The sequence below is a fragment of the Myotis brandtii genome, unplaced genomic scaffold, assembly GCF_000412655.1.
Source record: "Myotis brandtii unplaced genomic scaffold, ASM41265v1 scaffold902, whole genome shotgun sequence".
In the NCBI taxonomy this organism is placed as follows: Eukaryota; Metazoa; Chordata; class Mammalia; order Chiroptera; family Vespertilionidae; genus Myotis; species Myotis brandtii.
The window spans coordinates 1,150,499-1,158,966 of NW_005371709.1; positions in this window are offsets into that span (position 1 = coordinate 1,150,499).

Genomic DNA, 8,468 nt, shown 5'->3' on the forward strand with positions numbered 1-8,468 from the left:
TCGTCTAAAGCAGGGGCTCCAGTCATCTCTGGCTGCCCTCCCCTGCTTTGGGTGGGTCTGGTTCCCTGGAAGTTGAATTTCCCAGCCGGGATCCTCACCAGGCCGATCTCATCTAAATAAGTGGCCTGACTTTTTGTACCAGCCGGCAGCCAGCCCTCCCCTAGACTGGAGAGAGTGCAGCCACCAGCTGCGCACCCCTGCCCAGGAGGAAAACCCCAGAGCACCAGTTACCTTACAGCCACCGTGGGTTCTCCGGAGTCACTTATCAGAATGTGGAATCTGTTTCCAAGGAGTATCCAGTTACGATTGTGTTCTGGGGCATTTGCATTCTCTTGTCTGAAACGAGGATCTTTAAAATCCTGGAGCTGTGCTCAACTAATAATAGGTTTTCGTTCCAGACAGTTTAGCTAATTACTGTCAGATAAAGTAAATATCATTGCACCCATGGAAGCGTTTGGTTTTATTTTAATCGAGTGTAGTGCAGGGTAGAATCTGCCTGTGTATGTCAGCTTGTCACATTATGCAGCTATATAAGTCCCCTTCCTCCCATATGCGATTAAAGATCATAGTAAAATGATGGCAAACTCTAGGAGGGGAAAGTGCTATATAGGTTCATAAGAGATAAATAAAACTATACCTTTTTTGGAGAAAAGTCATGTGCTAACTATTGAAATAAATATGTTCTCAAATAAAAATGTGATGCTTCTTTGAAAACTTTAAAGTGTTCCCATAAGTTATTATTGTCTACACAAAAATTGCCTCATTAATATCCATATAAATATAGGCAGATAATCGATCATTTTAGTTATATATGCCACTGTTTTTGTTGTTACCTTCGAACTATTCAAATAACCAGTTAATTCTGTAACCAAATCCACAAAAAGGTTGAAAGTTATTGTGGCTTTCTAATCTCAATGTAGCACCAAAGTCAGAAGTGATATTTCTATTAAAGCATAAAAACCTGTCCTGTGATGAACTCACAGCTAGCCAAAACCACATGATAACATTTCAGCAGAATTTTTTCATAGAATTTAAAAAATTGTTACCGCTCTCCTAGAAATTTTATTTTTAATGGCTCTTAAATAAATAAGTAAATAAATAAAAGGAAAAAGTTTCCTCTTTAGCGGCAGCACTAAATAGGCTTTTGTTATTTTGTTGGTGGTGTGTATGGGTGCATGTGTTTTGGTTTGATTTTTAGTGGAGGGATATTAGGAAGCTATTCAAATTTTTTGATCAATCTAGAGGCAATAGTGTTTTGTGAGAAGGTTGAATACATTTTCTACTTTTCAAGAAACATCAACTTGGTAGGTCAGTCCCAGAAAGCACCAAACTGATCTAATTCTGTCAGAGGAAATTTTTCCTCAGTTTGGTAATTTTATAAGCGATTTTGAAATGTCATTTTAGCTTGTTTTGCATGTATTTGTGTAAATGCCATATTTTTCCATTTTGTGCCTGGAATTGAGTTTTCTAAAGAAGCCACCACGTCCCTTCCCTGGGAGAAAACCAGTCCAGGTTCAGTAATCCTGTAAATCTTTGTAAATTACAGGCCCTTGCGGAGGAAGTGAGTTTCGATTTCTCGGGGAGAGGACTGTCCACATCCATGTGTATCTGCTCCACTCCAAAACATTTTAAGATAACAATGTAAATACAGCTTTCGTCACCAAAACAAGTTCTATTCTGCCCATAAAACACACCAGTTAGAAAGGCTAACTTTGTCGGATGAAAATTAATGCATATTTTTTCAAACAAAAAAAAAACGCCTACAGAAAGGATGCCTAAACACAGACGTTTTATTTGTACTATTTGGGAGTGCAGTGAAGTTTTAACTTGGGGATTAAATTGGAATTCTGGACGCATTCCTTAACTTCTTTTTAGTGTGAGTTTAACTTCCTGTAGCAAGACTTCAATGTCTATAGACTTTTTAAAATATAGCTTGACTTCAGAACTGCAGCTGCAGTCTTTGGCGAATAAATTCACGTAAACCAGAGCTCTCTGCGGGCCCTCTGCAGATCTCTGAGCGGTGCGGGCGGGAGGTGGGGGAATGTGGTCATCAAGTTCCAAGAAGCAGAGATTCTTTGTGACTCTTCCTACAGCGATCTTCTCAACCCCGTCTGCTTTCCACCCCAAGCCCTGGGACTTTGGCCACTGACATAGAAATCTTTTCTCAAATCTCCGTGAGAGTCAAGTTAGAGCAAATAACTTCAAAGCGTTTGGGAACGAAATAGACCGTTCGCACTTGGAAAGAAACTCTTGCCGCATTCTTATCTCTTTAAAGCAACACCTTGTCTCATTTTCGCAGTGTTCAGCCTGGGATTCCCGGTCTTTGGTCCCCGATGGGGAACAGCGGTTCCCAAGGTGCAGCGGGACCTTTGCTGGTCCCTGGGCGACCCCCGGGTCTTGGGACCCAGCCGTCAATTTGCCCTTGATTCTCTGGAGCTCCGGGGGGCACCCAACAATGACCACTGCCTTGGCGACAGTCCCAGCTTGCCTGATCCTGCGGGGATTTTTTTTTTTTGGGGGGGGGGGGGGAGGGGCTATGGATTGCTGGCCTTGGTGGGCACAGGCTAGGCACCTGACTTGGGAAGACCAAGGCCCCCAGGGCGCCGCGGGGCACCAGGGCGCACAGCTACTGCGGCAGAAGGCGGGACAAACCTGGGGAGCCGGGTCCAGGCCAGCACTGGGAGCCTCGACATCGCGCAGAGACGCCGCGGTGTCAGGTCGGAGATCGAGGACTGGGGCCTTGAGGCTGCGGGACTGTAAGGTTTCCAGGCTTCACTCCGCCGTGTCAGCCAGGGCGCGTCTCCGAGCCCACGCACTTGGTCCGCACCAGGCTTCTCCCCGGCGCCTCTCTCTCCAGCGGCCGCCCAGAGCCGGACCCTAGCCTGGAGCCCGCGAAGATGCCGCCGGCTTCTGTCCTTGAACCTGCCTGAAGGTTCTCCGACGCTACTCGACCTCTCCGGACCCCCGCCTACCGGGGAGAAAGACATTACCTTTGGTGGCTCCCGGTATTCAGAGACCCCAGAGAACCTCGGACAGTCCGGGACCCCAAACAGTCCCTCGGGCAGTCCCTCCTCTTCCCCCTCGCAGCCAGTCTCTTTCTCCTGTGGCCCCTTCCTCTTTCACTGGGCCCATCTCTGGCTCCCCCACCTCATCTCTTCCTCACCCTCCTCCCTTTCCTTACACTGTCTCTTCCCGCCACCCCAGGCCCCTTCATTCTCCTTCACCACCTCCTCCTCCTCTCCCTGGCCTCCTTTCTCAATAGGTCCCCATTCCTCCCCACCTGTTTCACTCTGCCTTATTTTTTCACTCCCTCCTCTCTTCTCCCACCTTACTGTATTTCTTTCCCCCTCCTTTCTCACCCCTCCACTCTGAAGCTCTCATATTTTTTGTCCCTGGGCCCTGCTGGTGTTTGGTATGGAGGGAATCCCCCCTCCCGTGCACTGGAGGCCTGTACAAGGTGGGATCTCACTAGTACAACCCAGCCCGGCTCTCGAGTCCCAGGCCCCTCTCCCCCACATCACCCCAGGGCCTACTCTGTCTTGGGAGCTGCTCATAAAAATGTCCAAGCACCTTGGGTGTGTGACAGGGATGCCCCTCTGCACCCTGCTCCAGCCTGTAGGACCTCTCCCACCTCCCTGGCCCCCAACCTCCAGCAGCCTCAGCTGTGGACCCTGACGGACCTGTGGGGCTCCAGGTGGCAGACTTGGCCACCCTCCCTGTGGAAATCCCCGCTCCAGGCAGATCCTGCAGAGCCTCCGCTTCCTTCTATTGTGGCAGTCCCCAGAGGATCACAGAGGAGCTGGAGGGGACCACAGGGCCCTGGGCATCCCTTGAGGACACAGATGGGGGCTCCCCGGCCAGGGCCAACCCTTCCCCCACTACACACACAGGCAAGAGCAGACTGACCTGGCCTTCCCTTCTCTTTCTTGCCTGCCAGTCCCACTTTAAAGGGGGGGGGGGCTGTTTAGTCTTGAGATCACTCCGACTGGGGAAGTGTTTCTCAGACTGCCTTAACATGCAGGGACCAAATTTGGGAGAGGAGAGCAAAGTCCCCAGCTCTCACACCAGCCAGCGGGGACAAGGACTGAGCACTCTAGTTGTTCCCGGCCCACCTATAATCTCTTACCTCTTCCTAGCTGCTGGGTAGGGGGCCAGAGGGGACACTGAGTCACTGGCCTCTGGAGAGGAGACAGGGTCTGGCCTTCTCCCCTGTGAGTCAGGCTCTCCAGCTACATAGTAGGCTGCCAGCCAATCTCTGTTCCTCTCCCTCCTATCTGCAACCACATTTCTGAGGTTGATGGCAATGGTCACCTTCTGATAAATATGGGTTTCCAACAGAGGCATGCAGACCTGGCATGCATGTTTCTATGGACTTACTTTCTCCTTGCATGAAAAGGCAGGTGCTTTCCTGTGTGAACACATCAGTGTGCACACGCAGAGGCATGGGAAGAAGGCACTCAGGACTCCCCTTAAATGTAGACTCCCATCAGGGCTCTGCTCTTTTCAGAGAGTGTGGCCAAAACAGGAGGGCTGGGCCAACACCTGTTCTGACGCCCCTCCCTCCGCTTTTCTCCACAAAAATGTGAATTACTGGTCCTTACATGAGATTGGAGAGAAATGTTTATATGATCCAAGATGAACACTAGCTTTCATGAGTATCAGATGCACTATACCCACACAGGTAATTTATGGGATCATTACAATTAGTCTTGTCCAAAGTGGTCCCATAAGGACCTGTCTAAGCTGCAGAGAAGAGGGAGTAGATCTTTTATTATCAGTGTTGTAATGACTGTGTGTGTTCTTGAAAGTAATAAAACCACATTGAAATGATTCTGCAATTTACTTTTAAAAACTCCACATGCCCCTCTTCCCATTACTACAGTAGTCTGTGTGTATGTGTGTGTATGTATTGTACCCCCACCCCACACACACACCGACTGAGCACAGATGTGCGCACACATGAGTGTTTTACACTTTCCACAACCAGCAACCAGGAAGCATGTCTGTGAATGGATGTACACAAACCTCAGGAGCATGCGTGTGTAAGAGTTGGCACCTGTGACACCCTCCTCTGCAGGGAGAGCCCACAGAGTGGGGAGGCTGGGTTTGGGGTGGGGGCCTGGGAAGACGTGGCTTTCTCTAAATTATAATCACATCTCCTGCCTCTGTCTAGGGCTACAGCATTAATTCAGGGCCACTTTTGTAGTCTTGTAACCTGGAGCCAGTCTTTTAGCCTCGGGGAGCAGCCGTTTTCTCACCTATAAAAGGAGATAATAACGGTGCAGACTTTATGGGCCTGCAGTAAGGATTAGAGAAATGATGGAAGGAAAGGGCTTACAGAGCCCTCAGCACAGAGGGGCGTGCAGTAAATGTTCTTGTGCTGGGCCTGAGGGTGTGTATGAGGGGTGGTTATTAAGCACAATGAGGAAGGCTCTGAACCTCTCCTCCACTGAGCAGAGCTCAGGGAGCAGGATTCCCAGGTGCCTCCTTTTCTCACTTGGGGGAAAAACCAAGCATTATTTAACCATCAATCAATTTTTGGGGAAAAAATTTGGTCCCCAAACAACACTAGTTCTCTTAATCATTGGAGTTTTAGGATATACTCTTGGAACCACCAACAGCCTCCTCTTCACTCTCCCCTACCCCCCACACACAGCCGTAGCAAACAAATCCTGTACCCTGACCCAGCTTTCCGCTCCCACAAATGCATCATTTTTAGCTGCAGTAAACAAATCCCCGAAGTCTCACGTCATTGTTATCATGTTTAGATAAAGATCTGGCCAATTAGTGTACACACTGGAATGTAAATAAATCAGCTGCCCAGTCTTACCCCTGCCAGCCCACGGTGTCCCTCTCCCCACCCTGCCTTGGTGCAATGTCCCTCACTCTTCATTTTCTCCTTTTCCTTCGGGTGTGGGTGAGAATGTCTGGCCTTTGGATTTGCATGGTTTCTAATCTCTTCCTTCTGTCCCAGATCCACTGTATGACTTCAGGCAAGTCACTCTCCCTCTCTGAGCCTGTTTCCTTTTCCTTAAAGAAAAGTTATTGATGACTACCTCCCAGGGAGGTGTGAGCAGCAATAATAATAGAAGAATACTGCTGATAACGATAATAACAATAATACTCCCACCAGCAGTGGTCACATAGATAACATTAGCTACCTTTTACGGCTTTCCTACAAGCACATGGATGGGCTCAGAGTAAAAACCTCCTCACTCCCAACTCCCACAAACTGTCAGACTGCTGGCAAGCGACTCCAGTAGGACTGGGGGCTGGGAAACTCCCTGCCATGGCTATGAAGATCAGAGAACAGTGCCAGGAGTGTTGACAACCCTCCCCAAGTGTCCACCATTGTTATTATTTCTGCTTCTTGCAACAGCTCTTGTCTATGGCCCTGTCCATGTAAGCCTTTTGCAGAGGAGGAAACTGAGGCTCAGAGAGGTGAGATAACTTGCCTAAGTTTAAGTTCCTTATGTTCCACATTCAGCTCCCTCTTTTCGCCCCTGTCTCTTTCCTGCACAGCCCAGCGTTACCAGGCTGAGCGCCCAGGCACTGTTCTCTCTGCTTTTGCAGATTCCAGCTCGGCAGCCCTCCCCCACCTTAAACCTTCCTGTAGGGCCCAGGTGGCAGCCCACAGCCCTGGAGAAGAATGTTAGAATGTGCCCAGGTGATGGGATTGACTGGAAGCTGCCTTGAAGATAAACACTGCTGGGAGGTGGGGTGGAGCCATGTAGAGCCCCCCAACCCACTAAGGGCATTTGCTCAGAGCTGCTCCCTTTCTCCCCATCTGCGTCCTTTTTAGCTTTCTCTTTAAAAAGAAGAGGGTACTGCCACACCCTAGGTTCTGCCTTCTGAGGTGCCTGCCATGGAGTTAACATTAATCATGATACTAAACTTCCTGTGGGTGAACAAAACGTTTCACCTGCGCATGGTTACATCCCTGAGACAGATACTGCTCTTCCCCTCTCAAATGAGAGCCCTGGAAGTTGAGGCCCACAAAGTGAAATGACTTGTCCAAGGTCCTAAAGCAGGTAAGGGATGGATGCAGCACTTACAGGCGCTTGAGCTATACCCTGCCCTCCACCTTCTGGGTGGGCTGGAGAAACGTTCAGGGCCACCTGCCCCCAGGGAGACCTCTCCCTAGCCAGCAAGCCAGCTAATGTTCAGCTTCAAGCGTCTGAGCCCAGAGGTCTAGCGCTGGGAGGGCTGCGGGCCCCCACTCCTGGTCCCTGGGAACAGGCTCCAGACCTTGGAAACCAGGCCAGTGGGAATCTGAGCAAGTGCCTGCACCTCGGGTGTGCACACGGCGCTGCTTGGTTCAGAGTGGTGGGTTCAAATCCTCTCTCCACTCCATCTCGGGGCGAATTCCTCAATTCTGAGCCCTACTTTTCTGATTTGTAGAACTGGCAATACTAAAAGTACCTGCCTCATAGAGCGCTCTGAGGATTAAAAATGACCTCTGTGAAGCACTTAGTGTGGTGACTGGCACAATAACCTATCAAATATTTATTAGTATTAACCCCGGGACTAGTGGAGGCTGACTTTTCCCCTTTCTGGGTATGAGCTCAGGCAGCGGATGGTGCCCGGTGGCACATAGGTGCGCGAATTTTTGGAGAAGAGCCCGCTAACTCAGGTTCTGCTGTGTTTGGGGCTGGGCTTAGGCCATTACGTAAACTCGAACAGCGGTGGCGGGGCGGCGTGTGCGTCTGTCCCAAGCCACGTGCGCGTCAGGGTCCCTGTGACGCGCCTGCGGGGACCTCACCTGCGCGGGATTTATATTTTGGCCCCGGCAAGAACCTTCGGTTTACCTGACGAGTACGTGGTGTCCACGCTGTGTACACAAACTCGAGCGAAACTGAAGCACTGAGTGCTCGGCCTCCGGCTCATCGAATAATTTGCGCTATTAATGGTTATTTTATTTATATCGTTAGAATTGTCCCCCTGGGTCTGTTTACACCAGCGTCTGGCGGCCCCAGCCGCAGTGTTTGGACAGGGGATTACACTAATGGATGGGGAGCCGGGAGGGGGGAAGGAGGCGCGGCTGGAAACGGGGCTCCGGGCCACCGCGCGGGGTGGGCCTGGAGGGAAGATGGAGCAGGCCTCTCTCGGGCTTGACCTCTGACCTCAGGAGGGAAGGAAACGTGTCTGCCCGCGATAGGAAGCGCGGGCCTCCGGTGGGGTGGAGGCTGGAGGTGCCTCTCCCGGGAGGCCCCTACTTCTCTCCTTTCAAGGCTGATTCCAAACTCGAGGTCGTCCCGCTCGGGTGCGCGCACGTCAACAAGTAAACAAGACCTGCAGCGCCCGGGATGGCGGCCGCTTTGATTCTCCCAGTCGGTGGCGGCCAGTGTAGGGCTGCGGCCTCCAAATCCGGATTTTGGCTGAGCCCCGGGCGCCTGGCGGTCGGCGGGGTTAGAGCCGCCTTCAAAGGGTGGCCGCCCAGCCCTCGCGATGCTCCCCAAAGTGGGGAG